Below are 20,371 nucleotides of genomic sequence, written 5' to 3'. Positions count from 1 at the left end.
TATATATATATATATATATATATATATATATATATATATATATATATGATTGTTGCCAATTGAAACCAGTAGTGAATTTTTCAAGTTTAAGCAATATCATTGTATTTGGTATCATTTTTAAGTAAATTTGTTGTAATTTATAAATTCAAAAGTTATTCATTTATTTATTTATTTTTTGAGTTCTGCATGATCAATGCATGACAATTTATCATCTATATAAATCTATATAAATTTATTTATCACTTCTGCATGAAAATTTATCATAGAGGGCATTCATGATTTTGACTAATTCTACCAAAAAAACCCTTTTTTTAAAGAAGAATCCGTTATTAAAAATAAAACGATTTTACGTATAGTTTGATTTATATTGTTAAATAAATTGTTCCTGTTTAATTATGCAGTAATTACTGTGAAAAAAAAAAATTTCTTATATTTTAAGTCAAAAATTATCTCAAATATATAGTGTCTCCTATCTATATTTCATGCGTAGGTAAAACACTATATAAAATGTGTATGTGCTATTGACGAAAATGTGAATTTGTTATTAAAATCACCGTTATTTGCCTAATAAATACATAGAATTACTAAATATAGCGACTTGCGACAATCATTCGATTGACTTTTTATTTTATAACCGTCGTTGAACAACAGACCCAAATTTTAGCTTGCGGCTACCAATGTTCAACTCCGTAGCCTCATAATTTTGAATCCAATCCAAAAGACATCGATCAGTACCCCCAGAGGCATAGATTTGTTTAGGAACTTGGTGGACTTTGGGACCCGACATATTTAATGTATACCAGTCACCATTTAAAACACTGGGAATCTTTTGATGTTGCTATAGATAGTTTCGCAAGTGTAAAAAGTTCTTGGAAAAAAATCGGTAGTTAATTTTGTTGCCCGAAAAGCTGAAATTGAGAAAGAAGCAAAGGATGCACTTTTTTTTTCTTTTTAAACAGAGTCTGGTAAAACAAAAACTTTCAAATATAACTACAAAGATGTAGTACGGGTTTCAATTATAGTAATGCTGCCAACTCCAATTTTAAATAACCGAAGAGTCACATTTAATAGTGATATTTCCCTTTAACTTTTAGTCAAATTTGTAAGACGTCCCTTCTGTTACATTCCATATCCTTTCTGTCTTATAATAATTTATTTTTCCTCGAAATGTGATAATTTATAAAAAAATAATAAAACACAGATAATGTTTCGGATGGTCTAAATCACAGAATTTAGCTAAAATAAGAGTGCTATAATAATATGGGATTTAATAAAGATAATGATATGGGATTAGATAAAAATATGGGATTTTATTTGTCCCCTCTGTTAAAACTACATTTAATCAATTTATTCATGAGGTTCTTTTATTATTTTATGCCAATTAATTAAACATTGCACCCTAAAGTAGCATATCCTAATAGAATTTTTGTTTTCAAAAATATTAAATATATTTTTTAGAATAAAATATTTGGGTGATTTCCCCTCTGTTACGCTTGAAATCTATCTATCTATCTATCTATCTATCTATCTATCTATCTATCTATCTATCTATCTATATATATACATATATATATATTGTTCACTTGATAATTACACATAGATTACTCTAAATATTTTATTAATTACATTTTCAATAAAATAAGAGAGCCATGCATAGAAAAAAATCTTTCCTTTATTTCTTCACAAAATCAATTGTCTCACTGATAGTTTTCGAAAAGAAAAATGTATTCTGTAAATGTCATGACAAATAAAGAAACATTGATTTAAATTCGATGGATATCAATCTTTTTACTGATTATCACTCGATATTAGATAATTTGTAATTGATTAGTAATTTTCTGCTCACTTAATAGTACTTTTTCATTGAATTGTGTATAGAATGTTCCGTAAATACTACCTCCTCGATAAATGTCTAGAATTCTAGTCACAAATGAGATATAAAAAAAAAGGATCACAAAATAACACTTTAGGGAAGAAAAAAAAAAAATTAAAACATGATCATTCATCAATTGAGAAGGTGAGATTAAAAATGTATGTTTAGATTCCGAAAAAACATAGAGGAATTGAAAGACACTTATTTGAGACACTTCAAACTAAATTCGGCAATCAAACTGTTTTTAAAGTTTTAATTCCGTTTATCTTAATAGTGATTCTGACGATTTTCTTATCGTTTTCTCCCGCTCTTAAATTATATTTTGCGATTCCTAATTTGTATATTTTTTTAAACTTAATTCTTAAAGAAGATTCTAAAATTATATATGAGGATGTAGATTACGGAACACTCTCCATCATAGAAACAAGATGTTTCAGTTTTCATAATTAGATATTGAATGTTAGTAAAAGATATTGATTTGATTGTGAAATATAATTTTCTTCTGTTTAATGCCATGTTTTTGTCATATATTAGAAAAAGTTATTTTTATCAATCCATGCGTGTATTTCGGTTTATATTATATATATATATATATATATACATAAATTTTATCTGACGACGTCAATGCAGCCTTATTTTTTAATTTTAAAAGTAATGTCCCATATTAGCAATCTACGATAATCTATAACAAACGCTCCTCCACAAAATCTAAGCATGAAATACAAACAGAAATGCATGAGGATGCACATAAGAAAAGGTGGTAGGGAGAGTCATAAATCACAGTGAAAGCTGGTTTCAGCCTCCTGCGGTGCAAAGGGTAATTTTCGCTGTGGGTAATTATGTTGAAAAGGGTTTTAGAAGGGGAAGGAAATTTTGAGTCTGATGATTGAAATTATTGAAACTAATTTACGATTTACGTAATATGTATAAAACCTAGAATTAAAATATTAATCTTAAGTTATAGAGAGTGTCTTAAGCTTTAAATCTGTCTTAAAATTTTTCCAAAAATGTTAAAAATAAACTTGTAATTAAAGTTTATCTCCCAAATTTCAGTCTTTCGAAGAACATGTTAGTTTCAAAAAAGTTTTAAAAATATTTAAAATCTTCCAACTGAAAATTTTGTAAGATAGTTTAATAGTAGACATTTCAAAGCATACAATGAAGCAAAAGAAATTCCAAAATGTTAATTAGTGACTATATAATGAGTAGGCTAAGAATCATATAATTCTCCATAGACTAACATGGAGGACGACGAAAGAAGAATCTCTCTCCAAGACACCCTTAAGAATGGTCGAAAAAATTTTGAATTGTAAGGTACACAGTTTTTTGAATCATTTTGAAGAATGAAATTTTATACACAATTTGAGCGAATTCGGTCAAATTGTTCCTGAGATATTGAATTTGAAAAAAGTCAAATAACAAAATTCGACTTCTCAGGAACTATTCGACCGATTTTGCTATATAAAATTACATTCTTTAAAATGATGCCATAAATTTTATACCTTACAATTCAAAAATTTTTCGGCCGTTCTTAAATAACCTAATAAATATTTACTTCAAGTTATTTTCTGCATGGAATTATCTTTGGATAAAGAATTTTATAATTGTGTTTAAAAAAATTAGAATTTTCTTGGAGTGTTCGAGATATAGCGAAATACTCAAAAAGTAAAATTAACATTAAGGAGTCTAAACTTAGTACCGCTCTTCTGACTAAGCTGTCGTGACCATATTTCTCAGATTGTGGCTATCCCCTATATTTCGGGAGTTAGAAATCCGAATCTGTCTGGAAAAAAAGGTTTGTTTATTCAGAGAAAGGACGTTTTTATCATTGATTTCGTAACTTAAAATATCGTCTGCACTTATTTTTTAGCATATTTGAGGTTACCCCCTCGAACCATTAAGATTGAGTCGTAGAACGTGAAAATCAGGGTGGTCTGTTTTTTTCTTCTTTTTCTTTTCTTTTTGAAGCACTGTACATTAGTGGCTCCTTCTAGAAGCAATCATTCTTAAATAACGGGACGTGAAATATTTCCTACCAAAATATGAAAGTTTGCATATTTGCTACTTAGAAGAAATTGAGCATTTGTTTAGGCATGTATTGCGTATTACTAGGAGACATGTATTACGCAGCGTTCAGAGCAGCCCCTTAACGTTAATTTCAATTTTATGGTAGCTCGCCATCTCAAAGAAATCTTGTTTTAAAGCTTTATTTCTGCAGAACTATTCGATTGATTACCTTAAGATTTTGAAGTTTGCTATTTAAAATTTCAAAGCAAAAATTGGTATCAAGACTCGTATACCTTACAAATCAAGTTGTTTCGATTATTTCTGAACTAAATAATGAGAAGTAATAAATCGATGTAAAAAATATTTTTGCAACAAATTATCTATGGACAAACAAACTTGATTAACAATTAAAAAAAACAATTGATTTGCTTATTTAGTTCAAGAGATACTTATTTAAGATAGCTCATTTAAGGTTAGCCTCTCGAATCATTGAGATTGAGTCTTCGTATGCGAAAATCCGATCATTAAATCAATAGTTATAAAGGTTTAATCTTTCTCTTTTTTCTTTCTTTGCGCATTGTTTTACTTGCTAAATTGTTGCGATTTCCACTGAAATCAAAATTACGTTCCATATATGATGAGTCCCTAAAATATAAAATTAACTAGTAAAATTTTTTTAAGGAAAACAAGACAAAACAAAAACTAAATTGTTTGTCTGGACACAAACAATTGTCGTGTTCAACTTTTCAAGCGATGTATCGCAAATCACAACTGTACTTTCCTTACCCTATTTCATTCCTATGAAGATGGGACAATTTTTGATTCATTTCAATAGTTATTTTTTTGAATTTATTCTTTTGTTCGGAAATGTATTTCCAGATATATTCGGATTTTTTTTTCCTTCAATTTATGTGTAAGATTTGGAAAAAGAATAATCAGAATAGCACGAAATAACCAGCACGAACCCGAGCTTAGTTCTTAAAGTAAAACTAATCAAATTTCTATTCTTCTACATTCGAATTTTACATGTGTTCATTCTCAATCCATATTTAATAATAAAGGTCAATTTTTTTCCCCTAAGAGGACCTTTTTTTTCATAAGACATAAAATTTGTTTCTCTCGCCACATCAGTTTTTATTTTATTTATAAGGAATGTGCAATAAAAAAATGAAATCTTGGTGTATCCAAAAGCCAACTTCTATACGCAGGAGATCATAAAAAATATCACAATAGAAAATAAAACCTGCCTTAATAGTTCATTTCTTTAACAAGGTATTTTTTCGGAATATGAAATTTCAAATTTATGTTAAAAGAATGATTAAAAATATTATCTTTAGTATCGGTCGTCCATTTTATTATTTTTTAAAAGTGCCCTCAAAGAGGAATCGACACTACTTAGTCACCACAGAGATACTGTTTTGAATAAAATAATTTTTAGTTGATGCTTTAACCTAAATACTAAGAAATTAGTACTGTCACAGCTCAGTTATACAATGTTAATGCGACAAACGCTGATAATTTTTTGTTAAATTTTATTAAATTTGAATTATTGTATACATTAAAGTATGCACCTATATTGTCTATACACTTTTGATATTTAAGTGAAAAGTTGTATAGATCGGTGGTATAAGACCCAGGTGGTCAATTACGAGAATTACGGTCAATTCGTATGGCAGACACATTATCCGTGCATCCGGGATTACTGCCGACGGCGGCCTTCCTGTATGTTCTTCATCCTGAGGAAAATTGCGACCTCTGCTAAATTCTTTAAACCATCTGAATACAGTAGCACGAGCTGGAGATTCATCACCAAATGCTAATTGCAACCGTTGAACGCATTCTTCTTGATTTAATCCTGCTTTAAAATCGTAGAAAATCATAGCGTGAAAATGTTCTCGCGTCAACTCCATTTTCTCTTCTGTTTAAAATTTATTCTACGCTAAACAAGTTGAAATAAGTCAGTAAAAAATTGACTGCTGCGTTAAAATACTTTGTATTTTAAAATTAAACCGTTATTTTTATTTTGTAAATTCTCATCTGCACGTATCTCAAAAATTTCAGAGTAACCCTCGTATTTCCCAGAAGGCAAGTTTTAAGATCTTGTCGAAATTAAACTGCTTTTCTACTAAAAAAATGTCCAAATTGAGGAACACGTGATAGTTAGTGGTGGATAGGTCTGGTGAATATGGATGATTTCGAAGAAGTCTGTCCAGTATGAGTTTCATGCATTTCCGCCTAGTTGATTGTAGTGTATTTCTGTTGTGATGGTCTGAGTTGGGTCATTCACAAAACGGTGATCTTTAGTTTCCTTTATTACCTTTGATTTTAGGCGACCAAGATGGCACAATTTTGAAGTCTGAAATACCTATTCGAAATTTGTCGAACTAATTTGATATCATCTGCTAAGTAGTAAGACTAGATCAAAAACATTATTGATGTTTTGCGTGGTCTATGATCCCCTATACTTTCTAACAGTAAAATCTCTAAGTATTCCATTTTTTTTACATGTTTTTTTTTGAAAATATTTTTAATATTTTCAGAGTTTAAAATAAGTTTAAAAAATTACGTTACAAGCTTACAAGTGACGTAAGTAAAATGACAAAGGCAACGAAGGGGCAAAAATCCATGACATGCTCGGTTTGTGATGGATTAAATATTTGCCAAAGTAGAACCAAAACACTTGTTATTGATTAGATTTTTTTCAATTTTAATTTTTGCATTAAACTATCTAAATAATGACCGTTGAAAGTCAGTTATTAGCAATTTCCAGTACAGCTTTATTCCCATTAAAAGTAGATAGATGGGCTATTAAGTTAGACATCCCATTTTATTTTCTGATACATTGCCCAAATTCTGGTTTTTAGCTTGACTATACATTCTTTTTTTCTGCTGTAATTAGTACGCAAAACAATCTTGATAATAATCCTGCGGAAAATCAGTTATTGGCAATTTGTAGTTCTATTTCCCATTTCAAAAGTTTTGTGGGAATACTGTTTTGAATGCTTACAGTATCTTTATACAGCTTTTAGAAATTTAACAGTCAACTAACATGCTTAGCAATTATCTTTTCAAATTCGTATTTTTATTAAAACTTAGATTGTTAATACCTAAAAGAGACTGGCTGTAAATAAACCATAAAAAATGAAAACTGGCACATTTATTTTTCTGGTCTAAGGCAAACTATGTATACTATTCTAGCATAATATACACTTCATCACATAAATTTTGTGTATATTCATAACAAAGCTATTATATTCAAATGAATTACTGTTAAATATAAAACTTCCTAAACTGTACAGAGACTCTATTAATTGGTGTATAATTGCTAAATATATACTAATTTTAATTTTGTAGACAAGAAAATCAGAACTCTTTGGTGAACCGGATTACAGTTCAACTAATTGCTTATTTACTTTTTTTATATTATTTTTGGGGGGAGGGAAAGCAGCCGTTTTGTTTTGTGGTAAAAAATAAAACAATAAAAAAAACACGCAAAAATTAGTTAAATGTATAGTGCGGCTTTCAGGAGAACTCCTCCAGACATCCGCCTCGCGTCGTGGCGGGTACTATGGTTACGAGGAAAGGTCACTTCGAATAGGGGTGTGAGGTGAATAGTTTTGTCCTAATCTTGTGCTCTCGCTTGTTACCATAGCAGCAGACAGCCCCACACTTTCAGTCTGGAAAAGCTCTCCTCAAAGCCGACTATACCCGCACCCGGATAATCGAAAAGCACCAAAACATAGTAGTTCATGGACATACCCAAATCTTAGTACCTATGAGCTTATTGTTAAGGAAATAGCGCGACATCGCTAAATTGTGAGAAATAGTATTTTCTGTGGAGATAAGGCAAATGATATTTCATTATTGTAAATACAAAAGTTCTTGTTTGAATGAAGTGAAATGATCACGACTATACTATAAGTTTATCATGGAATGATGTTGAGTGGTCACGCTTTGAAGACACGACAATGTCTGTTAGCTCTTCCGTTTTGTAACTGATCGTTCTAATACTATTCCTTATGAGGCCCAATCCACATAAATTATTTTACCGAAAAGAACCTTTTAAATTTAGTACATCGGAAATATCTCCTTCCGATGCAGTTTTCCTTTGAAATACCGATATTCGATGACGTGGGAAATACATTTTGTTTTTGTTTTTGTAAATTGATATGCTCGATTGTTTTTATGTAGATTGCAAAAAATTATATTTCATTTTATTTTGGTAGGGTTTGTTATTGGTAGTTTGCGATTATGTTGAAAGTTTATTTCTTCTCATTGGTGCGTGTTTCTTAAAAACCCTCTTTTTGTCGAAAATTTAATCAATACGAATTTCTCCGTTTCCATATTGTAGAATATTGCAAAATATCTAATAAAATTTCTGAAAAATCTATTTCTTCAGAAAATCGAATACTTTACGATGTTTTACAAATTTTCATTGATATTTAAGTGAAAATTGAGAGAAAAACAAGCAAAACTTTTTATGAATTTATTATCCAAATAATAACTTTTAATTATTCAATAAATTATTAAAATGTTTATTCATCAATAAAATATTTTAACATTCTTTTTTTTTTGAAAAAAAGTTAATTACATAAAAAATGCCTTGAAAAAATAATCTATATGTTGCCATTAAACATATTGAAGAACGTAATCTACAGTTAAATCCTAAAATGAAAGCGAAATGAAGACGTTTAAAATTTCCAAAATCATTACGACAGATTTCACAGTTTTTTTTACAGACCATAGAAGCCTTGGTATTAGAATGTAAAATTAAACGCATTACTAATGATTTCCCCCTCCCCAAACATTGCAATTATTGGATTGATAAGGCTGCTTTTAGCCACAATAATGAATGACGAAAAACGTTGATGATTGAGATAATTCGTGTTTTTTAAATGCTTCGTGCAATCGGTATGGGTTAAATTTATTTTAACTTATTTCAGTTTTTTGAAGCATAAATTAAAACAATAATGTCGATTATACAATTTTAAGTATTATTTGAAATTATTAAAAACTTACGCATTTTTTCAGTTATTATGAATTTTGAGTAATATGTGCGACCGGAAGATATCAACCGATTTTAAAAAATTTTATAACAATTTATTTCTTCCCCTTACATAAGGCATCTTTTCCGCACTATAGCGTTTTGAAAATATAATAAAACGGCCCAACTGCCATACTATAATGAATCTGAATCAAAGAACTGATATCGACAATTTGCGATCGCAAACTGCCGAGAAAAAATTTACTTACCTTTAAACTGACGTAATTTTGTCACATGCGATAAGATATTTACACAATATCAGTAATTTAAGTTAGCTTAAAATTTAGTTCAGCTTTCGTACCATAATTTTCTTACTCGCGATATTTATTAATCTCCTTTGTTACTGCATTTCTTAGTCAGAAATTCGGAAGTCGAGTTTTTAAAGATGGAAACTTCGGTGAACATGTTTTAAAAAATCTAGATAGCTTTTGATCAACTTTTACTAAAAATAGAAATGATGAGATGTGGAGCACTGGTTCACACAACATAGAATAAGAATAGATTATAATTTTATAAACATTTTTCGCAAATCCTTTCTTTTTTCTGTGAAATTTTTAATATGTTATGAAACGATATTTGTCATGTCTGAAACCAGAAAAATAAAATCATCACAATCAATGAACTGTGTAATTGTAAATTAAAGAAAGCTGTGCAGCAGGTTTATTTCATTTTGAAAATAGTTTTTTTTTCTTCCATAGCCACGTTGATAATAAAAAGGAAAACAAAACTTTTTTGTTTAAATATCCCTTTCGTACGACAAATATTTTTAAATTTCCAATCAGATTAATTGAGAAATCTTTCAGTCTCATTGAGCACTTTTCAAGCAGCTATTTTTTTCCATAGTTCCATCTTTTATCTATTTATTTAGCCATATCTGACTATCAACGGATATCTTTACAGAAAGACTTTAGGACATTGCGTGCTGTAAAGATTAGAAAGATAAATGTTCAGTAACACTACAATTAATTTTATTCGCAAATTGTGAAGCTTAAACAGGCTGATGTTTAATAACTAATTTAAATTTCCATAGTTATACTATTTCCATAGTTCCATCTTTTATCTATTTATTTAGCTATACCTGACTAGCAATAGATATCTTTTCAGAATAACTTAAAGACATTGCATGCTATAAAGATTAGAAAGATAAATGCTCAGTAACACTAAAATTAATTTTATTTGTAAATTGAGAAACTTTAACAGGATAAAGTTTAATAACTAATTTAAAATAGAAACTAATATAACTTTATAAATTAATTTCTAAAACAATTGTATTTGTGCTGTTATTTATGAGTTTCAATTAAGTTTTGATTAATTAAGATGTAATTTCTTGCGCAGTTCATAATGAAAAATGAATTTCTGATGGAATTCATTAAAAGTGGTTGTGAGATCATGTTCTTAGGATTAACTTCTTCAGACCTGATATATTTTGGTCTAAACACGGCCTCGAAATTGTTTTAAAGTTGTAATTAAATTTGGAAAAATATGCATATTTTGAAGTATTTATATCTGCTCAGAATATTTTCATTTTGTTTAACGTCGTGCGAAAACTTCAAAGCTTATTTTATGAAACTAAATTGAAAGTTAACTTTATTAAATTTTAAGCGGCCTTGAGAACATCACCATTCTCTGATTTTTCCAGGTTTTGGGTACCCTTTATTTTATGAGGTGCACTAATGTGTACTTTCGGTCTGAAGAGTTTAAAAGTTTCCATAATTCTGAAAAGCAATATTTTTCTTGATGTAATGAAATATGTGTGCATAGCATGGTATAACTTGTAGGCAAAGTAGATGATGACATTTAAAATTACAATTTAATAAGCTTTGGCAAATATTTTAATTTTTGTACATTTTGCGCATTGAAACATTAACCTTTTATGTACCGACGAGACTTTCAAGTGCCACTAATATTGTTTCCATATAGCATTGAAACGGAATAAAATATCCCATCTGAACTTGCCTGTCCGTGTACCTACTTTATATTTATCATTTCTAGTTGGCGACACTCATTTTTTTGAAATTGAACATCTCCCATAGAAAACTATTTAGTTGATATTGGTATTAAGCTATTTAGTCGAAGAAGCCAATTTATGACTCCTCAATTCTCAGCTTTCTATCTAGATCAATTTTACAAGTAAGTCTTTCTTCTTTTTTTTTATTGATTCATTAACATTTTCAACCAGTTATTAAATAAAGTATTAAATGCGTAATTTAAATTAAAAATTTTTAATCCGGTTTAATTTCCATATTAAAAATTTTATGAAAAAGTTGGAACTAATATTGAATATTAAAATAATATTAGTCAAAGTGTAACATGTACATTATTTAATGGAATAAAAAGTTTCGTAAATTTTTGATAAGTAAAGAGTTAATTAATTCAAAGTGACCCAATAGTTCCAGTTCTAAGGATTTGTAAATTTATCAAACAAAACAAATTAAAACAAAACAAGTATTTTTAACATAAGAAAAACTTATATCTGGATGCATATTTTTCTTATTTTTTATTGTAAATTGAGCTGTATGTCATGGTTTTCTTTGACAACAATTAACTAACTATTTTGCGACCAATCATGAAAAAGACGATCTGTTTTAATAATGATTATTCTATAATTGAAAAAAAAAATCGATGAAGGAAATGATGGGTTTATGATATTATTTTATTTGGGATACCTTGGACAAACTATCCATGACTTTTAAATTGTCTCTAATTTAATATCAATTCTAATAAAAAATGTCTATGTTTAAAACTCCGTAAGAAGATAATAATTTTTTTCTAATAAAAAATATAGAATTTAAAATGCTTACGCTGACTTTATTTTTTCAAATTTAGAAAAGTCGTATATTTAAAATTTGATTTTTCAGGAACAATACAACTAATTTCGATCAAATTTTATATTTTGCCATGTAAAATTAGATACTTAAAAGTGATGTAAAAATTTTGTACCTTACAATTCAAAATTTTTTCGACTATTATTATATAAAATAATGAAAAATAATAAATATTTACAGAAATTTATTTTTTGCATGGAATTATCTTTGTTCAAACGAAATTTATAATGTGTGCAAAAATATTTTAATGCACATAAAAAGTTGTCGACAAATGACGAAATACGCAACAAGTAAAATTAACATTAAGGGGCCCAAACTTTGAATCGTTCTCCTGACTAAGCTGTCAGGACCATATTTTCCAGATTGCGGCTAAAAACCTATATTTTTGAGATCAGAAATCCGAATCCGTCGGGGGGAAAATACGTTTATTCAGAGAAAGTACGTTTTTGTGTCTGATTTCGTTACTTAAAATATCGCTTGCACTTATTAATTAGCATATTTAAAGTCACCCCCTCGAATCATTAAGATTGAGCCCTAGAACGTGAAGATCCGATCATTAGACTAAAAGCTATTCTGGTTGACCCGTTTATTTCTTTTAGCGCTCAGTGCATCAGTAACATCATAGAGTTGAAAAACAATTTATCGGAGATATATGTATGCAAACACGTTCATTAAAACTTAGACCTTTCTTACATTTTTTAATAATGATTGTTGACTTGAATGAAGATAATATTGAATAATGATAAGATTTTAATAATGATTGTGAGCTTGTTTGAAGTTTCAAAACTACTCACTGCTGCTTCCCCAGCAGATAAAGGAACGGGTAAATTCAGCATTATTGAATATATTTTTAAAGAAAAATTAAATTCATTGCACTGTCTTTTCCTGGAATTTTAAATCGCACATTATTTTACATGCATCTATTTTTTATGTCCAACATATTTTCTAAAATTTTAATATTAGTTAATCTATCAGAATCAGTACCGGGAAACTTAACTTAAATTAAAAAATATAGCCCATCCTCGCTTCGTTTACCACCCTCACGATTGCGGCTCAATCAATTTTATTCCTTCATGATAAAACAATTTGTTGCATTAAAACTAGAAGTCATACAAAAAGAAGAAGTTATAAAAAGAAAGTTAAAAAAAAGTACTAGAAGTTATAAAAAGAATGCTGAATTTTTCATTATGTGATTATAGATTTGTACCCTGAGAATGGTTCGTTTCTAATTAAATTTGGCTTACGATTTTATTGGGATAAAAAGTAAACCTAATAGTTTTGGTTGGTTACCATTGCAACTTCATACACAAATATGTTTTAAAATTCTTATTTAAATTTTGGTAACTAAATAAACTCGGGAATATTTTTAGTCAGAAATATTATTTAGCATTAAATGCATAAATGATGGAACTTAATATTGCACCGGAATTTTAAGCAGTTATTCTCTATTCATTTTATAAATAAATATGTAATAGGTTATAAATAAATTATTCCGCTATTTAAAATATATCTGATAGATTATTCGAAACTAAGCTAAACTGATGAGCAGAAAGTTGTGACTAGGAAGATTTCTTTTTAGAAAATTTCAATTTTAAATAAAGTTTTCATGCATATTCTCAAAGAATACGTTTTTTTATTTACTTCCTTTTATTGCTTATTTAGTAACTGGTTAGATGCATCATTGAAATTTGTAAAAGATAATATTTTCCAACATATTTGAAACTGGTTTCAAATCATAATCTAAAATTTTTCTTCCAACTACTCCAATTATTACATAAAAGTACTTTACTAGATGGCAGCACTAAAGCTAAAAACCGCATACGATGCTGTATTTGATAAGCAAAAAACTTTTTTTGCTTCATTAATTTTTTTATCAAACACAAAACTTAAAAAAATAAAATTTTGGTGTAACTCCAAAACTTAATTTTTGTTGTCTACTTTCTATTGACTCTAATTTATATACCTATACTTAATTCTTTTAAAATAATTATTTATTGTAATGGTCAATGCAAAATTCATTATAATTTCCATAACTGACGACATTGTATGAATAATTAAAGAAAATAGCAAGAATTTGAAACGTTTTCATTATATATATATATATATATATATATATATATATATATATATATATAAAATAATAATAATAATAATAATAATAATATATAATAATATATAATAATATCTTTTCTATGCATAGTTTGAAAATATTATCAAGTTATATTATCAGTTTAAGTCGGCTTTACTTTTTTCTTATATTTCTCTGTTTTAATTATGTAAGTTTTCATAAAATACAAAATAAATAATATCGAGAATAGTATTTTGTTAAGCTGTGGTAATTTCGGAGTTAAATTAAATTTTTTAAAGGAAAAAAAAGAATAATTAACGCTTTTACGCTAAAAAGAAACTACTAACTTACTTTCGTGGAGAACTTTTTTTGATGGAACTGTTGTGGCTTATGGCTTACTTTGAAGCACAGTGTTTCCCAAACTTATAACTTTTGTGTACCCCTTCTAAATTTTTCGTAACGCTAATTCGGTTATCTTGTGGTCAAATTTAGTCTTAGATTCCGATTACACGTCTTATAATCTATTTCTTTTTTTTCCGACTTAATGTCCGCGAATGCTGAAAAAGCGACTTCACATAAATATGAAGTTGGAAAAGGCAAAATATATTTCACAACTTTTTCTGTTAAGACTGGATACATATTTTGCATTTGCAGCCAGAATGATGTTGAAATATCCTCCTCATGCTTATTTTTCAAGAATCCGTCTGAAGCCAATTCCAATAATTGCTCTTCTTCCGCATACGACAATCTTTCTGGCATGGATGTTGTATTAATATTAAACGGATATCCTATCCATTGATTACTTTTTTTTAAATCGGGGAATTTTACAAAAGTTGAAAATCCCAACTGGCTGTTGACACCACTAATTATTAACTGTTAGCTCTGCAAAAAATAGCCAATAGAAAAATACGCAACCGTAAATTTTCATGACTAGCTTTGTCTTTAAATAAAACTTTCTGAAATTTTCGTTGCTTGTAAGATATTTCGCATGAGAACGCGTACCCCCGCTAAACTGTTCCCGTACCCCTGGGGGTACGTGTACCACACTTTGGGAAACACTGCTGTAGCACATAAGTATGTTTTGATTAGTGTTGTGGGTTCTGGCTACATTGGTTGAGATGACAACGAAAAGATGGAATGCAGGAGTGGATAAAAAACGATTAATAAGAAATCTGTTGTAAAAATGTCTGGACGTGGAATATTATTATATTAAATCCAAACAACATAAACGATACAATTAATATTGGCCAGTCTTGCTCCCAATAGAACTAATCAGCATTTGCGTAACATGGAGTGGAAAACCACGAAAACTCCCACGGTTTGCCTGGCAGCAAGGGGACTCTAACCCGTAACCCGTCTACCACTAAGGATATTTTACGTCAACACTGTGAACGGTGCAAGTCGTATGCGGAATTCGTATATCTATCAACCATCCCTGGGATTCTGAATAAAGGTGGCGGGTCAATTCATCGCACAAGCACAATTTATCGCGCCCAATTTGTCGCGGCGATAATTTGACGTGGGTATAATTCCTCGCGTAGACAATTCACCATAAGAACAATTCATCGCGTCGACAATTCATTATGGTCATTATTCGGCATAGGCATACATTCTCAGGACAATTCGGCAAGCAATTCGTTGTTGGAGCGTAATCATAGGCGATTGACAATTTGTCGAGGATATAAATGTTAGTGATTACGATTTGTTTCAGTGACGATTAAGCAAGAACAGAATTTGTTGCAGAGAAAATTCCTCTCAGGTATAATCATTTGGGGCACTACTTGTCATGCTATAAAAATATTATATTTTTGGAGAACAATTTTTTTGTGGTCATTATTAACAGATTTTAAATGCTTTAAAAAAATAACATAAATAATTAGAAGAGAAAAGTTCTAAGATTATTTTCAGTTATAAATCTTTCAATGTGTGGATGTGGGCAAATATCACTGTCAAGTTCAATTCGCATATTTTACAATTTTAAATTGTCAACAGTTGTACGTAGTCCTTAGCCCTTGTCAGAGCAAGTATAAATATTCATTGTAAAATGTTTTTGCAATTAGTATTCACATTGATTAAGCAAAATATTCGTATCCGCCGTAATTTGTACCGAAAAATATAGCATAATGTAATTCGAATGGAAATGTTCTTCCTACTGCCCTTGTTGTTGACTGTTCTATATTGTTCAAATTTATTTTTTAAGCATGAAAGTTGGCTTTAACGTGTTATTGTTTTTTCTAGTTTGTCTTTATTTTGTCTAATTTCTAGCAGCATTGTTTTTTGGATTTATAAGAAAGGTAAAAAAATCCTTGCTAAAGTGCATGTTGCTATATCAAAAATAAAATTAAAGTCTTTCACAACAAATATTGGGTGTTTCATCGCGGGAACTGTGGTTTTTTTAGGGTATGAAGAGACCGATAAACAATTTTAGACAAAAGTGCTTCTAAACAAAAAAACATAAAACACCAATAAACTTTTAATCTTCCGATCGGATAAGGAGCAGCCACAACACAATCAGGAAAATATGAACCAAATATTTTAAATAGGATAGCTTTAATGCCTCTTACTGTTAATTTTTATTTGTGCGCATTTGGCCATATCTCTAGAACTATATAAATGAATCAGGAAATATTTGATCAGGATTAAAAAAATCTTTCGTTTTAAAATAATGTTTTTATTACAATTATTTAATTTAATAATAATTTAAACATTTTTGATTTGTCAGGTGAACAAGTGTTTACATTGCAATTTCTAAATGTCATTATAAATTGCAAAATGATTCCTTCCTTATTCAAAACCTTCTTTTAAAAAAATTCGACTAAATGTCAATGACACTTGAAATTTTGATCACATACAAAGTGGACTTTTTCATAACTTGTAAGGGAAATCTTGTTATTTCCACAACGCCCACTATTTCATATTTAATACTGATAGATTGCTAGATTTTTAACAGATTTGTTTTTAAATTTTACATAACTTTTTACTATCATTTATAAACTATTTTATAATATGCATTAACTTTTATAAGGTATCCCTTGTAAGTACATTAACAACCAAATTGACATCTCAGTGAAACTTGAAATTGTTTCCAATGAAATTGTTTCCTCCAGCAATCAAACAGGTTTAGATTTGTTAAGCCTAGTCTTTTTCAGTTGTAACTCATTAGATTTCAATAACGTTCTTGCTTTAAATGACTTTCATATTTATTAACTTCTCCTAATGTGTGAACTTTTTACTCAATTGATTGCTTGAAAAAACTTAAAGATCTTTCTATTATTTGCTTTTAAACTACTTTCTATTTCACCCAGCAATCAAGCATAATTTCATGTCTTCAGCTTGTCCCTTTTTAGTAGTGAATTTTTAAGTTTCGATAGTGTTTTTGTTTTATACTGGTTTTCATACTTATTTGCTTTCCTTCATGTATGTACTTTTAATATTATTTTGACAAGGAGTTTTTAAAAAGAAACATACTTATTGAGATTTGCCACTGTGAAACACCTTGTGTATTAATAAATTCGGCCATGTATCACATTTCACACAGGTGACAGTTTTCAGTATTACTTTGTTTCGTCTTGATGTTAAAGAATCCCATGTTTTTAACACGAAACTGAAATCATGTTATCATGAAAAATCAAGTAAAAGTAAAAAGAAATAATCGAACGCTCCATTTTAATATAAAAAACAGTTTATTTAAAACATTTTATTACATAGCACACAAGACAAAAATTATATACATAACGCTTTTGTTAATCATATCATACATAAATGGACTAGTTGGAAATGATACACATTCAATCAATCAGGTCAAAAAATATTTAGTTTTAGATTTGTTCTATGATCCTATACATCAAGTATAACAAAATATAAATATTATTTTTCCTTTAATTTTTTTTAAATATAAATCTAGACTTTTGTTTACAAAACCAACTCCCCCCACTTTCTCTAAATTTTTTTAAACGCATTTAACTTTTATTAATATAGTAAATTCTTTTAATTACCTTGTAAAACGCAATTATTTCTCATATAGATCTTTTTTTCTAAGCTAAATTTAACATTTAGTAGCTTTTTTTTAAAAAAATTCTCTCATATATATATATATATATATATATATATATATATATATATATATATATATATATATATATATATATATATATATATATATATATATATATATATATATATATATATATATATATATATATATATATATATATATATATATATATATATATATATATATATATATATATATATATATATATATATATATATATATATATATATATATATATATATATATATATATATATATATATATATATATATATATATATATATATATATATATATGTCTAAACAATACAACTCATCCGCAAAATTAGAAAGGTGTCATTAAACTATGTTTTCTATTTCAACTAAAACTAATCGTTTTGCATATCAATCTTCCTTCCCAAAAAAAGAGAGAGAAAAATCTTTTTTCTAATTCACAAAAAAAGTTATAGGTTTTTAGCAGTGAAATATATCTTTAATAAATAAAAATACATTTACATTTAATAAATAAAATAATATCTTTTGCGTCCTGTAAAATTTCTGAAAATAAATAGAATATCATTTATTAACCCATCGATTTGATGTTCTTAGTTCAAAAGCATTCTTAATATTTCGGGAAAAAATCTTTACAAATTTTTGATTTAAGTTTAGAGTTTTATTTTTTCTTAAAAATTGAAAAGTGAGTCTTACGCCTTTTTTTGCTATTCTGTTAGGAAAAAAATTTATAATTCAGGCATAAATATCTATAGTTGTGAATAAATACAGTTTCTTTAATATGTAAGATTGATTTCTAATGTTTTGTAGCTTTGTTTTGATTTCATTTTTTTTCAAGAATCGACAAATAGTTTTTGCTTCAAATATCTCTTCAAAGCTAATTCTTAAGGTTTATTAGAGGTAAGTATGAATTATGTTGCGGTTAAGAATCATAAATTTAGAAAATTTTAGCATGCTGTACCGAACACGAAATGTCGGAGATTTTTGAATCCTTATTTAAAATTAAGTAAAAAAAAACATGCACATTAGGGGTCGAAAATGAACATTAAAATGCAAAAAAGAATGCTATTAGAATCTAACATATCATTACAGAGCAAGCTGACACTGAACACATCAAAACCAGTTTGTTTGACAGAGAAAAGTGAAAGGAGGTGAACAGAGATTATTATAAATATCTTTCAGTTTTCCTTGGTAATCAGAGTTCTCTTACGTTTTCTGCCTTGCTCGATCATGAATTGTCAGAGTCTGATAGCATTTTTTGCCTTTTAAGTATAAACCTAAATGCGCATATCTTTCAAAATTTATTTTTGGTGAAGGTTAGAAAAATATATAATAAGAGTGGTGGATGTGAATACAGCTATATAAACATAACATACTAAGACGTTTCCCTTATAGACTTGATGACAAGAAGAAAAAAAACAATACCATATATAATATTATATATATTACCTTTTACGCAATATATATTTCTTATATATATATTTCTTATATATATATTTCTTATATATATATTTCTTATAACAATGTATGTTAACTGGCATACACATTTAAAATTTAACATTTTATATAAGTGTAGACAAAAGCAGTTGGATTTAATTGAATAAAAATAACATGATTGAAACTTAGTTTTTGAAATGTTAAATAATTATTATAGGTTAATTTGAATAAAGCAAATTTTCTATGAAAACTTTTGCTTTGTTATTAAAATTGATCGAAATAATAATAATTTAAAAGATAATTTTAATTTAATTTAATTTTGATTAACTTTTTTTAGAATTATTTATTATTATTATTATGTTTCTGAAATTTTTTAATTTTTGTTAATCACTATTCCCCCTTATTTACAAAAAATAATACTGATTAAAAGAGTATTATTAATTACTAACGAATTTATTTTATTTTTGATTAACTTTTCTAAAATTATTTATTATTATTATTATGTTTCTGAAATTGTTCAATTTTAGTTCATCACTATTTCCCCTTATTTACAAAAATTAATACTGATTAAAAGGGTATTATTAATTACTAACGAAATATTATTTATTGGCTGTTTATACTCAATTATCACAGTTAATGTTCAAAGCATAACATAATATTTTTAAATGAAAATTTTAAAGCTCCATACTTTTTCAATGTGAAATATTGGAAAATGTATTTGAATATTTTCTAAAACTTTTAAAAACTATTTTTAAAAAAATAACATTTTCAAACTCACATCATAGATTTAGCACAAATATTCAAGCTTTCTTTTATTTAAAAATAACAGCTGGTTGGCAAAACAATTATGCATGATAAAGAAAATTATTGTTTAATTAGTGTTTAGTAATTAAAGACCTTACCTTAATTTTAAAAATTTCACTAAGAGAACTATTTTTAAAAAGCAAAGTCTAATATATTTATTGAATTAAAAATTTTGTTCAACTTATAATAATTTATCAAGATAGTAATTTCAAGTGAGAAAGAGAATGCAGTGTTTTAGAAGATTCGATGAATTGTGTTTTTTCGGAATT

Source organism: Parasteatoda tepidariorum, chromosome 1, assembly GCF_982258835.1.
Source record: "Parasteatoda tepidariorum strain Cologne lab strain chromosome 1, Ptep-v5.0, whole genome shotgun sequence".
NCBI lineage: Eukaryota > Metazoa > Arthropoda > Arachnida > Araneae > Theridiidae > Parasteatoda > Parasteatoda tepidariorum.
Note: the sequence above shows the minus strand (reverse complement) of the source record.